Genomic DNA, 18,531 nt, shown 5'->3' with positions numbered 1-18,531 from the left:
GCTTGAGGAGAGCCGAGCTATTGAATAGGGCAGAGAAGGGAGGTGCCTATGAATAAAAAGATAATTAAACAAGAGGCCCCTTTCTTGGTAGCTACAATCATTTTTCATTGATTGAGCACAATCAGTTGTGAGTATTGCAGAGCCCTTGCTGTTAAGAACCATGCTGTTAAGAGCCATGAGGTGTGATTTTGTCTCAGTAGAGCAGGAAGCTTAAAGAAATATTGAGATGAAGTGCCTATCTGACAAAGAATACTGGGACAGAATCCATATTCATTGACATCAACTTTACTACTAACTTTTTTTTTTTTTTCTTTTTTCTTTTTTTGCGGTACGCGGGCCCCTCACTGTTGTGGCCTCTCGCGCTGCAGAGCACAGGCTCCGGACGCGCAGGCTCAGCGGCCATGGCCCACGGGCCCAGCCGCTCCGCGGCACGTGGGATCCCTCCAGACCGGGGCACGAGCCCACGTCCCCTGCATCGGCAGGCGGACCCTCAATCACTGCGCCACCAGGGAAGACCCTACTACTCACTTTTGATTTTCAATATTACCTTGGAGACCAGCTATGTTATTTTCAACATCTGGGCTGATTTCTCTTTACGTTTCCCAAGCAGCCTTCTGCACCTAACCTTGAGTTTTGGTTGTGTCAGTTTGAGGGCTTTTCAGGGGCTGGAGGGGAGAGTGTCACTCTTTCTTTTTGCCCTCTATGTAAATTGGAGCTGAGGAATGTCCAGACTGCATTGGCAGAGCTGATTTCAGAGTCATCTTGAACCTTAAGGAAAAACCTGTTTCTGTGTTTTGGATGGCCCGAAAGCCCTCCAGCCATCAACCTGCCTACCAGCAGGGAATCTCTTTGCTAACTCAGCATCCTGCCCTCAGTCAACCTTGTTCCTTTTACTCCTAGAATTTGTAGGTAGAGTCTTCAACAGCAAGGTCATCAGACAGCTTCGAAAGGAGTAAATGTTGCTATCTGATATAAAGGAACCGTTGTACAAAGCACATTCACTTATAATTATCACACAGCCAAACAGAAGAAAATGAGCCCCTTTCCTAGAGATTTTTGAGCTAACTACTTTGAAGATTCACCTGAGGGTAAGTGTCTACTATGACCATGTAGCCATGCGGAGGCTCATGAGTGCTTTTCTATTTATACATTTGAATAAAACTCAAGGGAAACAGTTGGGTACAATAAACAGAACATTGGCCCTAAATGGAGCCTGATAGACATGAGTTTAAATCCTAGCTTTGTCACTCAGTAACTCTGAGACATTGAGCAAGTTACTTTTAAACTTATTGGATCTCAGTTTTTTCATCTGTAAAATGGAGACAATAGCTATATTTGAAGACAAGTACCAAAAGAGATGATGTAAGTGGGTCACCTGGCACCCATTGGTCTTGCAACAAAGGTTGGTTTCCTGTCCTTCTTTCCTTCTTCCAAGTGTCCTCACTTGAAAATAATTTTTTTACCAGTGTTTTTCAAAAGGCTCAAAAATTCACCCAAACTTCATGAGCGTAAAAGGACTCCACCAAACAACCCTTTAAGAAGCAGTCCCATAAAAGTATCTAGGACAGGTGTATCATTTCTTTTAAAGAGCATAAGAGTTTAACAACAGAAAAGTTACAGAGAACAATGTTTTTCAAGCAATGGTTTTAAAGTGGCTAGGAGGTCAAGCCACAAATAATCTAAGGTCCCTTGCAGCTCTAAAATTCTATGGTTCCATGAAATTACGACAGTAGCTGCAAACCAAGGCTGCCCTCTATGACTCAGAATTTCAGGCACTGGGCTGGCTACTTGGCATACTGAAGATTTGATTAAAAACCCACTACCCTCAAATATTACCTTTGGGGTTAGCAGATCAAATAAATGCATGCTACTGCCTTGTCAGATGTAGCAAATTTGTTTTCGTCTGCCAGTACATTTTAATGGAGAGAGTACCCAGTAGCTAAACAAACTAGCAAACAGTCTATGAAGATGAGAACAGGGAAGGGGGGTGGCATTCCGAGCCCAATCTACTAATCTCTTGATTACTGATTGGCATTATCTATATGAGGGAATTTAGTTATATGTAAAATAAGAGATATAGGGAAAAATCTATAAAGGTGTCTAGTTCCGAAACTAAGAACTCTCAAGAAAATCCAAACAAGGAAGCTGGGGTAAAAATGATTTTAACTTCTTTTAAAAATAGAATTAATTTCCATTTAGATGAATTTTTAAAAAATGAGTTCTAGAAAACTTGGTTTTGCAACACTAAGCATTGTTTGAAACAATTTATTTTCAGTGGCTATTTCAACATGAGAAATGGAATGTAAACACTCAGGATATGACAATATCTCTCGCAAGGAGCGAGTATGTGTATGTGCGTGTGTGTTGGAAGGATGTCTTCCCTTTTTTTTTGAGAAGATAAATTTTTTTCCTCTTGCTTTGGGAGTTTATTCTGTTGCTAGAAAATACTGCAAACATGGATTCAAAAGTCACCTTTATTTTTCACACTGGGAGTTAGGGAGAATCTGAATAATTAAGTAGCAAGAACACAGATTCCTAAAGACACTTCAAAATCAAGATATTCTTGCCTAGGGAAGTAACAGTCTGTAGCAACAGATAGCTGCCAAGACAAACATGTTTTAAGCACCTACTATATGCCAGGTTCTGCTTTGACACTTGTAAAGGGGCTGGAATCTTGGAGCTCTGTCAATGCCCCCAGATGGTGTTCTAATTTACAGAAAAATAAAATACTTTTAGGGTGAAATGGATTCTTCTACTCAAACCTGAGCAGATGAGAGATCTAATTCAGGTTAAGCAACACTATGCAGTATTCAAAATTAGTGAAAAAGGAATTTGCTTAATTATATTAGGTTTTTTAGACTTCGGAATATTCACCTTCAGTATATTTCTGTTGAGTGTCTACTATGTTAAAAGAATTGGGAGGGTATAAAAAAATGATTAAAAGTGTTTCTGCCTTTTATTATAGTCTAGAAGGGCAGAATATATATTGTTGCTTTAATTGAATGCTACATCTAATTATTAATGGTATAATTTTTTTTTAATATATATAAATTTATTTATTTATTTTTGGCTACACTGGGTCTTCGTAGCTGTGCGGTCTTTCTCTAGCTGCTGCGAGCGGGGGCTACTCTTTGCTGCAGTGTGCAGTCTTCTCATTGCGGTGGCTTCTCTTGTTGCAGAGCATGTGCTCTAGGCACGTGGGCTTCAATAGTTGTGGCATGCAGGCTCAGTGGTTGTGGCTCACAGGCTTAGTTGCTCCACGGCATGTGGGATCCTCCTGGACTAGGGCTCGAACCCGTGTCCCCTGCATTGGCAGGCAGATTCCCAACCACTGCGCCACGAGGGAAGCCCAATGGTATAATTTGTACAGCTAAATTTTCATAGGTATGTATGTAAGAAAACTACTTGATGATTTTAACCTTACAAAAATAAACAGAGCCACCAAAACTTTAAAAAACTCAATAAATAAATAAAACTGGAAATACAAAAAAACTGGGAGGCAGTACACTAAAATGTTCACAGTGATTTTTTTTTTTTTTTTTTTTTTTTTTGCGGTACGCAGGCCTCTCACTGCTGTGGCCTCTCCCGTTGCGGAGCACAGGCTCCGGATGCGCAGGCTCAACGGCCATGGCTCACGGGCCCAGCCGCTCTGCGGCATGTGGGATCTTCCCGGACCGGGGCACGAACCCACGTCCCCTGCATCGGCAGACGGACTCTCAACCACTGCGCCACCAGGGAAGCCCTCACAGTGATGTTTTTATGGTGATGGAAACATGAGTGATTTTGGTTTTCACTCTTATTTATTTTTTAGCATAAGCCTACTTTTCCTGTATAGTTTAAAATATAAAAATTCCTTGGAAGAAGGAGATGAAGGAAGAAATAAAGTTAGTGAAGATGGGAAGGAGGAAGGAAGGGAGGGGTGAGGGAGGAAGGAAGGAAATAAATCATGCTTGAGGAAGGATATTTTTCTTTCTGCCACTCACACTTCTGAGAACCCTGGCTGTTTAGGCCATAAACCCGCAACTGCTCATTTTTGCATATGCAGGTTGTCAAGTTTTTCCCAGATGTGGCAGAGCTTAAGATATCTAACCTGAGTATTATAGGAAAAGTTAGAATGATGGAATGGTTAAAGCAAACGGGAGTCTGAGTTTGCAACTGTTGTCCCAAATAAATTTAAAGCAAGTGAAAGTCCAAGTGAAAGGGATTGGAGCCAGGAAGTGACAAGTAGATGAGGATGGGGTCTAGTACAGAGGCCTGGGTATGAGCTTTGCTCAGGGAAGGCTGGCTGGATGCCGTGGGATTGAAGGCAGTGGGTGGAGTAAGTTGAAGTAAGGCTTGGGGTCTGAATCATCTGCTGGAATGACACCTAGTGTTTCTTGTGGTGCCATCAGAGACTCCTTGCCAAGTTAGAGCTTCTAAGGGAAGCCTCAAGGGACCTTCATTAGGTGAACCACCTGAGAGCACCCTGCCTGTTACAGGTAAAGGTTCAGATCCAGCCATATGAGTCCTGTTTCTCCTGGGTGGAGGCCACCTATGTCTCATTTGCGTCATTTCTGCTGGCAGTACATGATCCTTCAGATGCATTAACTGAATGTAGACTACCTTTCCAGAATTGCTGCACAAGCTGTAGTTCAGTTTTCCCCCTGAACCTAGGTTTCTGTAGAAGACCGTCAGACTGAAGTTCTTTTAGCTTCCATGCTATATGTGAGCAAGGTGGTATGGTATAGAAACTGATGGATTGGAGATATATTTTAAAAATCAGAGTATTCCACAGAAAAAAAATCCAGCTTTCTGATACTGTTTGACAAACTGGAAAATCTGTTAACATTAGGCCCGATTCCCGCAAAGTAACTATAGGATAGAGCTAAACAATGGTGTTCATTCATTTCCTTCTTCCCACTTGACTGGACTATTCTCCAAAGGGATTGTTTGCTTACTGATACACAGAGACACTTAGGAGCAAACACCTCTTCTTCCACCTCTGGACGTGAGGTTTGCATGACTTCTGAAACTCTAACATCACCTGGGTGCATGAAGGCAGTGAACCGAGCACAAGATTCTATGCTGAGGATGGTTGAGTGGAAAGGTGAAAAGAACTTGGGTCCCTGATGACATCATTGAGCCACTGAATTAACCTGCTCTAGAGCCATCATATCTTCAGAGTTCTCGTTAAGTAAGATAATGTATTTTGTTGATTCTACGTTACACTTTCTTTTCATTGTTCAACATCTCTGAAATCAGAATGTATTTTGCCATGATAATATCTTACAGTCACTGCTGGCCAGGGGTGGTCCTGACATAGTTGTCATTGCCTGTGCATGTGTCAATTTGATCATTATTCCCAGTGACATACTGACAGCTGCAGCCCCTTGACAGTTCAGTCAACAAACCATTGAAGGATGTTCAAGTCAGGGATCTTGTTCTCTGTCTGAATGCCTTCCACTGACATCTTCTGGAAATATAAAAGCAAGCATCATCACTGAAACTTCCATAATGAGTATCAGTGCTTGGAAGAAATTTCAAGAGGCAATAGTGGAATAGTCTTTTAAAAAGTGCTACATCAACAACACTTTTGATGTAATAGAGGATAATATTGGGTAGAAAAAATATGGATATTAATGGCTCTGACTTTAAAAAGCAATTCAGGGCTTCCCTGGTGGCGCAGTGGTTGAGTGTCCGCCTGCCAATGCTAGGGGACACGGGTTCGTGCCCCGGTCCGGGAAGATCCCACGTGCCGCGGAGCGGCTAGGCCCATGAGCCATGGCCTCTGAGCCTGCGCGTCCGGAGCCTGTGCTCTGCGACAGGAGAGGCCACAACAGTGAGAGGCCAGTGTACAGCAAAAAAAAAAAAAGCAATTCAGAAGATTCAAACTCTGAATGTGAAAATGTTTTATGAATGTGAACTATATGATTTATGGTTGTATATATACATATATTTCTAATCTATAACATATATTGTCTATATGATATATGATAAAATATGTTATATAAGTTTTACAATTCTCTTTCAATAGGTAAAAATAAAAATTTTAAGTCATTAGAAAGCATTGTGTCAATGCTAACTGGCAGTGTTTTTATTTTTCCTTCTTGCTTTCTTTCTTAGTGGCTCATAAAATGATGGTGTGTGTTACAATCGGTGTCTTACATTTGACAAAATCAGTAAATTCTTTGTTGTTTAAGTTGCGGCTTTCTCTTTCTTGCAGTCAAAAGCTTCCACAATGATATAGCATACATTTTATGAATATTTTACAGGCAGTAGTTTTCTTTTTAGCTCCCTAAAGGAAAGGGAGTAGAATAAGTTAATATCCATGAAGTGTGGGAATCTGAGTTCTCCATCTGGTCTCTTCATAGATAGACAATAGATATAAGTAGTGACAGGGCTACTTTCTTGTTAGTATAAGAATATGATGGGTAGGGAGAGCAAGGAGAGACTTGTCTCTCTGTGAGCTAAGAAGACATCCCTACACCCTCCCTTCTGCAAAGACTTGTCACTATTCAACAACCAGAAGTTGTGCTCATGTGTTAATGAGCAGTATGTTCTGGAAATGAAAATGTGCCAGCATCGTTGCTAACAGATTTCTTAATTAACCTGCCGATACTTTTAGCAACTGAGTTACCTATTGTGTTAGAAATGAATTATTTGGGTTCTTTTGTCCCACAGTACCCCCTTTATGCTCTCTGACTATTATAGGACCATGGTGCTTTTTGATTAGCCCATCATAATTTCCTGAAGTAAGCAAGAATTTGAGAAAACACCCATGGCACATTACTTCATTGCTTAAACTTGCTGCTGACTCTATTATCCCTTAATAACTAGGTCCTTCTTTAACAATAGTGTTAATTGTACCACTCATTTATTCTACACTATGCCTTTTCTTTTGACGTGTTTCATCCTCATAGACAAGATTAGTTGCCTCCCTTCAAAGAAGCTTCACCATGGGGCATTACTTGTTGGAAGAAGAAATATTTCCTGCTTTTCAACCTGTACGTGCCCCAGTCATTCATGCCTAGGAAATATTCACTGCAACGTGGGTCTTACTTCTTCAAGAGTAACTAAGCCCCGGGACTGGGGGCTCCATCCCTGTGATAAAGTGCACATTTCCCATTAAATGCAAATTCTTCATTTGAAAAGGTTGAATAGAATGCTATTTTTAAAAAGAATTCCAGTTGGTTAAATTTAGTGTCCTAAAAAAATTCAGTCCAAGAATAGTTTCTGGCTTTGAGCCCACGTCGTTTCTTTTGTTGTGAATTGGATGTATTTTCATTCACTGTAAGCATTTCCTGCAGTGTTTGTCGTTCTGAGAACACATATTGATGGCTTTGTTGGCTTTGATAGTATTTGTCTTTCCTTCTAAAACGACTTATCTAAATTTTATTATTGCCAAACAAGTAGGACCTTGTTTTTATTTTAATTTTGAAGTTTCTGTCAATTGTTTAGCCTCTTCTGTCATAAATTCAGGCTGCCGTATTCCCTGCTGCCACCCTCATCTCTATCTACAGGCCACATTTGCTCCTCTCTTCAGTACCTCAAAAGAGACAGCCTTAAAAGACAAATCTCTGTATTTTTTGCTAACAGTTGATTTGATTTTAAGGACTGGACAGTCCACCAGTGTCCTGTCAGTCCTTCTGACCTGCCCTATGGTCTCCTTTAGCTTCTCCTATTGATTTCTTTCTTGGTCCCTTGATGATTGCAAGAGGGCAACTTCTGTTTCTTGAATGCATATTTGGTGCTCCTGGGCCCTGCCCTAAATGCCTTATAGATGTAAAGGTAAGGAAACCAAAGACCAAAGTAATTAGACAACTAGCCTGAGGTTACCCAGCCAATTAGTGGTAAAGCTAAAGCTTACAGCCTCATTTGCCTGACTATGAAAAACTCTCTCCTGTTATGAAAGTAATATTCAGAGCCTCCTAAAGAATGTGTTAATTTTGGGGGAGGGGGCATTTCTAGTCCACTTCACTTTCCTTATATTCCAGACACAGAAACACAAGAATGACCATATCCTTGAGCTTAATTCTCCACATATTTGATCTGTGATATTTTGGCATATTTTACTTCAAATTTTACCACATCTGAGATATTAACACCATTTTTATTTTTTTGGCCGTACGCGGGCTTCTCACTGTTGTGGCCTCTCCCATTGCGGAGCACAGGTTCCGGACGCGCAGGCTCAGCGGCCATGGCTCACGGGCCCAGCTGCTCCGCGGCATGTGGGATCTTCCCGGACCGGGGCACGAACCCGCGTCCCCCTGCATCGGCAGGCAGACTCTCAACCACTGCACCACCAGCGAAGCCCTATTAGCACCATTTTTTTGTGTGTTAATTTCTAAATTAACTTTTCTCCTAAATTTGTGATCAGTATATTTCTTGTTGGAATTCTGCCATAGTATCAGGATTTCATTATAGACTGTCTTATAATCCTGATGAAAACTTGTCCCTCTATCAGATTTTCCTGGTACAAGATGAAACATGACAATAGTCATCTAAGAGTGCTGTGTCGGGTAGTATGCCATCTTTCAGGCTTCTTGGACCTGAAACTGTATACCAAAAATAAACCTAACTTAATACAGTATGTGATATGGAAATGCTACCATCAATGTTTGTACAGGAATCAATAGATCTGATCAATTGATGGAGTCGCTGAGAAATGCCTTGAAAATAACAAGAGCCATGTAAATAGGCCAAATTTGTCAAATTCTGCAGCAGTGTCTTCATCCGACGGGCAGTACAGCTGCTGATTCCTCCTGTGATCCCTCAAACTCAGCTGAGTGTTCAGAGGTCTTTGGGATTCTATTCCAAGATAGCAAAATTATGGGATAATTTAATTCTTGGATCAGTCAGCTTCGGAATAGGAAGATCTGCTCTTGAATATTCTGAATTCCCTCCATAAGGAGGAAGGTACACTAAAGAAGAACTCTGTAACTCAGTCACCCTAGGAAACACATCAACTAAGAAATCTGGAAGAGAAAGGAGGACAATTTTTATGTGGCTTTTAACGAATTTGCTCATTATCCCTTTAATATTTTCTGGGCTGTTAAGAATGATTAGTATATCAAATTAATTCTTGGATGGGTTGCTTGACTGACTGAGTTTGGATCTCTAGGAGCAGTAAGCAAAGGCTCATCTAATCCAATTGGATCAGTTCCTTCTCTCCCAGCCTCTGTGTATCCCCTGCCTGTTCCCCCCAACTCCAGTAATTAAACACTCTTGTTTCTTGGCACTGTGTGGACCAAAGGGTATCTTACTCTGAGGTCTGCCTATGGGATTTTAAGGAAGTCTGAAAGTGTATGGAAAATTAAGTGTTCATGAACAGCTAAGCATCTTTCTGGAGAGAGAGAGAGAGAGGTCATACCTTTTGCTAGATTCTCAAAGATCCCATGACACTAATGGTAACAAACATTGGTTTAAAAAAGTACTCATTTAATGAATATTTCTCTTTTCCTCATGTTGTGTGGAAGGCTATCCACTGATAATATTAATGAGCTCAGACTCTATTCTAAGTGCTTAGGATACATCAGTGAACAAACTAGATTGCTGTCCCTCTAACTCCCAACTCACCAGAAGCTTAAATTCAAACAGGGGAGTAAGATAATTAGAAGCCATCAAAGTGGGCCAAAAACTTGCTAATAATGTTGGAGAATGAACATTGCCACTAGATTGGTGCTTACTGTCAGCTTTTTGGGGTTTTTAAAATTTATATTTATTGATTTTGGTAAAAACTTTTAATAGGCATTTCTTCCCCTTGGGGATAGTTGGGGAATCCCGTGGCATTTCTTTATCATTCTACTCTGAGTTTGTGCGGATGTCCAAGTAGTCCCCAGCTTACACGTCAGTCTGTCAAGCACCTGGCTGCTGCATGCAACACGAGAGCTCACACTATCCATCCACGCTGACAAAAGAGGAAACGAGAGGCATGGACCTTGACAAGTTCTGCCGCATCCAAAAATGAAATTGATTCAGGCCACTAAAAAACTCCAAGCTCTTTCATTAATAAGCCTTGGGAAACCACAATAAATCAGCCTATTAGGGTGCAACAGGGGTGGAAATTGGTGTCTCGGTTAATGTAGATAAAGATTTCAGTGCACACTGCATATATCAAAAATTTAACACATGCTGCTTGCAGAGTTTTAATGAATACTAAAAGATCAATTGCTGAATACCAACAGAACCCAGGCATTACTTCATTTAGCTGTCAATAAAATTGTCTCTTATTTTATTTTCTTATGGTTTATCAATACTGGTAATTTGCCACTGGTTATAGAAAGGAGAATGGGGGAAGGGAAGGAAAGGAGTCCTGCTAACTAGAAAAGAGCTTGGTGGGCCATTTTACTACATAAGTTAATGACCAGATGATGTGAGGAAATGAAGTCTCCATTTCTTCTTAGACTACAAATATCAATTTTACTTGGAAGAAATACATTAGATCAGCAGTGCACTTTGCTCTGGAAATCTGTTATTGCCTTTTGATACAGGATGTTAAGGCATTGTAATCCAGCCTCTCTTAGAGAAATTCTGATTAAGGGAACAATGGCTTTGCTTTATTTTTTTTTTCCCCAGTGTAATACAGCTGCAGTGTGAAGTTTGCCAGCAGAAGGCAAATGCAAGGTCTCACCTGCCATAACCACTTTCTATAAAATACAGAATAAACCTAAAGCCGTTTTCTGAAGCAGGGCAGGAAACTCCATCATTGTGCCTGAAATGAACAAGTCTTGCCTATTTTCCCAGTGTAGTAAGGGAATCGCTTCTAATCATTGTTCTTACCTATATAATTACATAGGTGTAAAGAGAAGGGACACTGTTTATATTTCCCTGGCTGATATTTATGTAGTTTTTTAAAAAACATTCATGATAATGAAGTAACTGTGAGAACTCATTCACTGATTGATTCATTCAATAAACGTTTGTGGCAGGCTAATGTATTAATAAGTTAATGTAGAAATTAACCTGTCCCTTAGTTTATTATTATTTTCTTGCTTGAGCAGACTCATTAGAAAGAGGATGAAGAAGTAATTGTATCATTCACCCATAGAAGAAAGGCAACCAGATTCCTGTGTTCTCGAGTTTCCACTTCTTTGCCCAGGAAAGTCTTTTCTTTTCCTGTCCTTTCCCCTCCCCTTGCCTCCCCTCCTCCTTCTTTCTTTTCTTATTTCCTTTTTCCTCTGAGGCTGGTGGGGATACACATATTTGATGACTTCTTTACTTAATCCTTTTGGGTATATTTCTAGGCACTTGAAGGAAATGAGCCTGAAATATTCTGCCTTTGGCGTAGACCTGTCCCCTGCTCACATTTGCACCTTCCAGAGGTGATAACATCTCAGAAGGAGGATGGCCACCTAGGTGATTTAGGTGGTGAGCCCCAAATGCTGCAACCTTGAAAGCAAGGGGAAAGGGATCCTTGAGGGCGAGCCAAAGGCGAGTAGACAGGATGACAGTTCCCTCACCCTCCTAGAGGAGCAGAAGAAGCAGTGTCCAGGGTAAGCAATGCCGATGAATGGCCGAGAGTGAGCCCCCCATTTTCATGGACAGCCTGGAGCCCAAGGAAGGAGGAAGATGCCCTAATAAATGACTCTGCTGTTTTTATCATCAATTGACAATTGAGAAATCACAGCAGAACAAGGTTTGCTTTAGAAAGGTTAAGAATTGTCACACTTCTTGGAATCTGTGTTGTGTAGCAATTTCTGTTTGTGACACACTTATTGAGCATCTTTTTTGAGCTAGGCCTTATGTTAGGCAGACGGAGAGATCCACTGCCTTCCCTCAAGGGAATCTGAGTCTAGTGGGAAGGCAGACAAATGAGCAGAGGACTAAAGCACCACAGGAAGGATCCTCTTCTTGTGGTGGGAGCCAAAGGCAAGGAAAACACGCAGGAGGGGTGGCTGAGTCTGCTTGCACCTTGAGGAAGGGTGATAGGGGAGAGGAGAGGAAGGGCAATTCAAAGTGAGGGATCAGCACTGGCAAAGCCACAGACTTGTGGAAGGTTGCCCTGTGCCAGGGACCCGTGAGAAGTTCCATGTGTGTGAAGGTGGAGCTATAGGCTACCTGGTGTGAAGTGATAAGAGCAGAGGCCCTCCCACAGCCTTGGGTAATGAGAGACATCAATTTAAAGAGCATTTCAGAGTAGTCTCTGCCCAAGGAAACATGAATGCTTGAAATCATACAGCTCACATATGAAAGACACTTGATAGCGGATTTCTCCGAATTTGACAAAAGTCCTAAAAATGAAATGATATTGCTAATAATAAGTTGTGAAGGTGAAAGAAATTTTCCAAGTCACATTAATAATAAATAAATTTATTATCAATCAATAAATTTTGATCAACTATGTTATAGAGAAAACTGAATTATCTTTCTAGTCTCTCTATATAAAAGGCTGTTACAGAATTTTGTCATAAGAAGAGACAGTCAAGGATCGTGAAGCCAAAAATGTAGAATATAAGCATGTATAGAGGTTTGTCAAACAGATAATGAAAACAAATCTAACATTGTTTTTTCCTGTTTTGTTGTTTTGTGTGTGTGGGATTTCTGGTATGTGTTGGTTTTGAAAATTGGTATTTTTGTGATTTTTTTCTCATTTTAAATATTCAAGTTGCCCTATTTCTGTATTATAATTTTGTATTATTATTCTTAAAGAAGGCCCCCCAGATTGTATAAGCTTCAGGTCCCCCCAAACCTGGGTCAGCCTCTAGGTAAGAGCAGAGACGGGAGGGGTAGACTGGGACCAGTTTGGAATCTGAGCTTCAAGAAATGCTGGAAAACCTTCATATTCACCTGAGGCTTCACATCCTCTTCTTATCGAAGAGGAAACTTGGCCCAGAGAAGTCAAGTGACTTCCAAGTTTCTCAGAGTCTACTGGTGGCAGAGCCAAGAGCAGGACTGCAACTCTTGCTTCTCTGCCATGTCTTCTCCTCCCCTCCCCCCTCCCCGCCCTCCTCCCTTATCATCGTATCATCAGGTAAAGGCAGGGGTCACAAACAAGCTGATTTATTTGTTTTGGCCAGCACAGTGTTTAAAAAAATAACTCAATATCAAGACTTTTAGGTGGGGCGTGCTTTCTGCTGTTCAGATGGTCCCTTCCACCCCCATCTCCTTACACTTGGGCGACAGAGGTACTTGTTCTGCATGGCTTGAAAAGACATCTGGGTTAGGGCGACAGTGCTTGGAGAGCAGAGAGGCTTTGAGGCTGCAAGCTCAAGACAGGGTCTTCCTGCATAGCAGTGCTAGGAGATATGTGCTCCCATGTGAATGTGTCATAGCAGCATCCATCAGTGGCTCTGGTCTTTGTGTTACTGGGTAGGGAAAGAACAAAAGTCACATTTTACCTGCCAGTCATCCTCAGGTAGCGGTGGAATTCAGCCATGCTGAGTGGTATGTGAGCATGCAGTCCTGGGTAGGGGAAGCTAGAGGAATGCATACTCTCTGAGGGATAATGCTGCCTGTGAGGACAGCAGGCCCAGTTAGAGAATATCGTGGCAAGGGACTACATGTATTTAGTTTCAGCCCTTGGCCACACCATATCTGACCATTTAATTTCCAAAGAAAATGCAATATTGCAGGTGTTCTCAAGATCACAATGGCCCAAGAGCTGGTGTGTTTTCAGTTATGAAAGCAGCTAAAAATTCAATAACTAAGGACATTAATCCAAACCATTACGTTGCTGTAAAATTCTGGCTGATGTACATAGGAAACAGTCTTATTAGCTCTTAGCCAATCCACACTTGGAGATAACCTTAAAAAAATGGCATGCATTTGGCCCCTTTCCGTTCTCTTGTGATATCAGGCCCTCTGCAAGGCACCTCAGACTATTTTACTTAGGGACATACCTAAGGATCTACATAAGGTATTATTACCTCTTTATTGTTCTTAAGAAAGTCTATATTTATCTAAGACCTAGCTACATGCCGTGTAGAATTTTATTACCTCAAATTCACATAACAGTCTTACACTCTTTTTATTCTATAAGTGAAGAACCTGAGGCCCAGGGAGGTTATTGCAATCCAAGGCTACACACTAATAACAGCAGAGCTAGGACTAGAACTCAGTTCTGTCTGGTTCCAAAGCCATCATATACTTCTGCCTGAGCACAGCTGCCATAAAGGAAAGTCAAAGCCAACGAGTACTAGCAAGCAGGACTCCTCTAAAGGCCTGTGTTGCACCTGGGTAGAGTCCATGGGGCCAGGTCATCACTCTAGAGGCTGGTTCATTGCATTTAGTTCTACGTTCTGTTGTGGGCTTGCATAGCTGGGCTGGGGGCTGCCGTAATGTTCAGTGACTGCCTGCTCTTGAACATAGTTACTTCCTTCCTCCTAGGGAGATCAGGAGCATCAGGGAACAGGGTCACTGAGCCACCTTGTGACCATCTCTGGGGACTGTATGTTCCCCCCACATTTCAATATCTAAAGATTTGGGGGACCTCATCCTCCTTTGCCATCACCATTCTTGTATCTCCACCCAGAAGAGGCTTTGCCCACATACCTTCACTTTTCTTTGTCAGCCTCTCAGAACAGGAGCTGTCTATGGTGGACATACTAGCTGCTGTCTTAGGATTTGATGTATTTTATGTGAATGACTTCCAAGTATCTAAGACAGATGGTAGTCACAGATTCTAAATTCTAGGAGAAAATCAAGGCCCTGTCCCTCACAAGCCCCCACTACAGTCTTGTAAGAAGAGGAACTCAGATATGAATCCAAAACAAAATTGAGTCAAGGACACATAATGTTGCCCCAGAATTGGGGGTGAAATTTTAAGCAAAAGATGTAAAGCTATCACAAGTAGAGCAGAGGCAATATTCTCTAAGTCACTTTGGGTTCTAGCTTGCATCTTTTTTTTTAGCTAGTGCAGAAGCACAGGACAAAGACCATGTAGTGATAAAGAAAGTGTGCTCCAAACTGGAAGTATCAGTGTGAGCTCATGATTTCCAAACTATATGTGTGTATGCATGCATATGTGCCCACATCCATGTGTATATGTATCTATGTGTATGTATGTAAATGAGTATACACGTATATTTGTATATATACATGTATATATTTCCTAGCTCTGTCTGCTGAAAGGAACTAGATGCAGAAAAAACCCCAGTAGCGATGAATACACCCAGTGCTCAGATCTTGGCTTCTAATACCATTTTCCACTAAAAGACCAAGGACTCCTCAGAGCAATGGAAGAATCTATGGCTGAGTCAGGTAGTGTTCTACAGGATCCTGGAACATCTTGTTATGTTCCAGAAAATAAGGAAATGTTTTAAAAAATGATGAGGATATATCATAAGGATAAGAGAAAGCTTGAAATAGCTCCCACTGGCCAAAGCTGGAACAATCTGAAAATAAATAAGGAGGGTATGAATATAAGCCACTGAACAAAATAGAAATCCATGAAACTGTATTGATAATAAATAGATAGATAAGTAATTAATGGAGGAAAAAGGAGAGCTATTACTGCAGAATGCCAAGAGCTGATCAGTAAATGAAGGGACCGTAAGACTTAGAAAATCATCATTTTATAATCATCTTCTTCAAGAATGGTTCAGGCAAAAATCATCAATGGATACTAAATTCAGAGGGGAGTTCTCATAAGGAGGAGCAGGAGAGTTTCATGTGCTTAAACTGACTCCCACTGACTGCTTATCAGTTTCAAAGGGAATAGTGGTAACTATATATTGTAGAAGTCAGACAGTAATAGGTAAATAAAGTGCAATCCCCAATGAAGAGCAAATAAACATTGTGAGCTTCCAGAATGTGATACCAGGAGATCACAATATCACTTATGGATATTCTGTCCAGAAATGCATCACCTAAATGTAATTATGAGAAAACATCTGACAACTCTCAAATCAGCTATATTCTACTAGAAAAAAAAGGAGGAAGGAACTGTACTTTTCAAAATGTCAGTGTCATAAAAGAAAAAGAAAGGCTGTGGAAATGTTCCTGATTAAAGGAAGCTAAAGAAACATGACAACTAAATGCACCCAATCCTAGACTAACTCCTGCTCTAGAGAAACAAATTGGCTATGAAAGACATTTTTGGGTCAACTGAAAAAATTGCATTATAGATATAGATTAGATTAAAATTTTATATTAATGTTAAATTTACTGATTAGATAACTGTGATATTGTTATATAAGAGAATATTTCTCTAAGGAAAGATGCATTGAATTATTTAAAGGCAAAGGGACATGATGTACTCAACTTTCTCCCAGATGGTTCAAGAAAAATATCATATATAATATCTGTTGTGCATAACATATAACATAAAATATTTATATGTAGCTAGAGATGAAAAAGAGAAGGTATGCAGAAAAAAGTAAATAGGGTAACTGTTAACAGTAGGTGAATCTGAGTAAAGAATGTGCAAGTGTTTTTGTATTATTCCTATACTTGATAATTTTTATAAGTTTAAAATTATTTACAAATCAAAAATTGGAAGAGAAATTGAAAGGGGGGGAAGGAGAGAGAGGGAGAGAGAGATATCCAGCATTGATTATTGCAGCTCCAAATCTGGCTGTTTACTAGCTATGTGATCTTAAGCAAGTTATGTAATCTCTCTGTGCCTCAGTTTCCTCAACTGGAAAGTTAAAGTAATAGCACTTCCCCTTGGCTTTTTGTGGGAAATAAAAAGGATAATGAAAGTATTTATTATTATTAATTTGGATGTCTTTTCATTAAAGAGTTGTCTTAGCCTTGGGAGATAGATTAGAAAGTATGTGAGGCTTGAGGTGAGAGGCACAAAGCAAGATATTGAGGGAGGTCCCTAGCCTGGGACTTAAGCTGAAGATGCTTGATACCCCTGGGAAAAGGCTCATTCCGAACATCTACATCCCAAATTCAAAGATTCACAGCTACAGCCAGAGGTACAAATAAAGAGTGAGTGTATGTAAATACTCACTTTGAACCCCGCAGAAGTGGTAATCAGTTAGTTAGAAATTCTGAGATCCAGGAGGCTTATGATTTTTCTAGATTTAGTCCAAAAGGACCAGAGTCTTTAGAGGGTGAATATTTCCCCATAACAAGAGCCGCAGTGAAAATAAATTTGGTGCTTGGAAAAAGGACGATTATAAATAAACCTGGTACAAGTTCTCCCAAGACAGAGGTTGCTTTGTAAAAAAAATCTGTCAGTTAACGGGATGCTTAAATGACAGTATCAGGCAAGAGGAGAAAAATGTTGGCAGTGTGCTTGAGAGGTTGAAGGCCGATTCTGTTGTGCCCACGTTGGTTTCCTAATTTGGGTAGTTTCTCTCACAAGCTCCTTATTTGAAGACAGCTTTGGCAGTGTTATGATTAGAAACATAATGCCTTCCACATGTGCCTGGAAGCCTGAGAGGCCAAATTTCAGGGTTTTTAGTGATGACTGTCAAGGTGGCCCCCTGGAAAGCCACCTTGCTGTGACCCTGGATCAAGTCACAGCTTCCCCGGCGAGTCGTGAATAATGACCCTTAGGAGGGGCCAGGGCAGGGGCTTGACAACCCTTGTTTACTCCTGTTCTCTGTGCTCACCCTCCTTCGGGCTGGTGGAAGAGGGCAGGAGTACGAGGAAGGCATTGGTTTGTGACTGAGGGGGTGGGGATGAGGGAGTAGAGAGTGCTCCATGGGGCCTTTCTCCTCCTTTCGGCCCCCTCACTTCACCCCTGAGCTTTTCAGCTGGTGCATTACGTTATACAGTAGAACAACCCTCCCTCCCCTGGGTAGAGCAGTGTGGTGAGCAAGAGGCCCAGCCTTAAACTGAAAGTGCCCAGCTCAGCTGCTTACTGGCTTGGGACCTGGGGAGAGTTGGTTAGCCTCTCAGCACCTCAGTTTTCTCAGCTGCAAATGGGGTAATTCCTCCAGGGTTGTTGTGAGGATGACAGGAGGTGAGGGGCATTAATTGTCAAGAACCAAGCCTAGGTGCCCAGTGAACGGTTGTGAGCATCATTCTTCTACCACCTGAGAAGAGACACAGCCTGTCCTGTATGACTCAGTGCCTTGTGGTCACCTCCCAGGTCCTAGCATAGTCTGCGACTATAAATTCATCCTCAGAGGTCCATCAGCTGGATGACTTGTACTAACTCCTTTTCTTTATGGCTTTAATGGTCCTAACCCTCTGAAATAGCCAACACAGCCGAACCTGCTCATTCCTGACATAATTAATATTTGGCATTTCTTCAGTATGTCTCTGCTTAAAGTGTCATCTAGGTAAATCATACTCATACCTGATTTACATTTCTTTCTAGCCTTCGAAATAGCCTCGCTTTTTTTTCTAGGAGTCAGACTGACCACTCCTCAGTAGATAAGAAACTCAGAGGTGTTTTCAGGGTCCATTAAGTCTCATGTTATCATTCATATATATACACATAAATATATACACACACACACATATATATGTGTATATATACTTAAATATATATATTAAGATATATATAATGTTAAATATATATATGTTATTTTCAATAGAACCGGACCTTGTGGTAATTGTTTTCATGTTTCCGGTTGAGCCTAAAGTCTTAATGGTATATATGAATTATTTCCCATCTTCTTCTTATCCTGTACAACAATATGAAGCACCGTG

This window comes from Delphinapterus leucas, chromosome 4 (genome assembly GCF_059928025.1).
Source record: "Delphinapterus leucas isolate spDelLeu-1000000601 "Yukka" chromosome 4, BTC_Dleu_Yukka2, whole genome shotgun sequence".
Classification (NCBI taxonomy): Eukaryota; Metazoa; Chordata; class Mammalia; order Artiodactyla; family Monodontidae; genus Delphinapterus; species Delphinapterus leucas.
The sequence above is the reverse complement of the archived record's forward strand: the minus strand, read 5'-3'. Positions refer to the sequence as shown.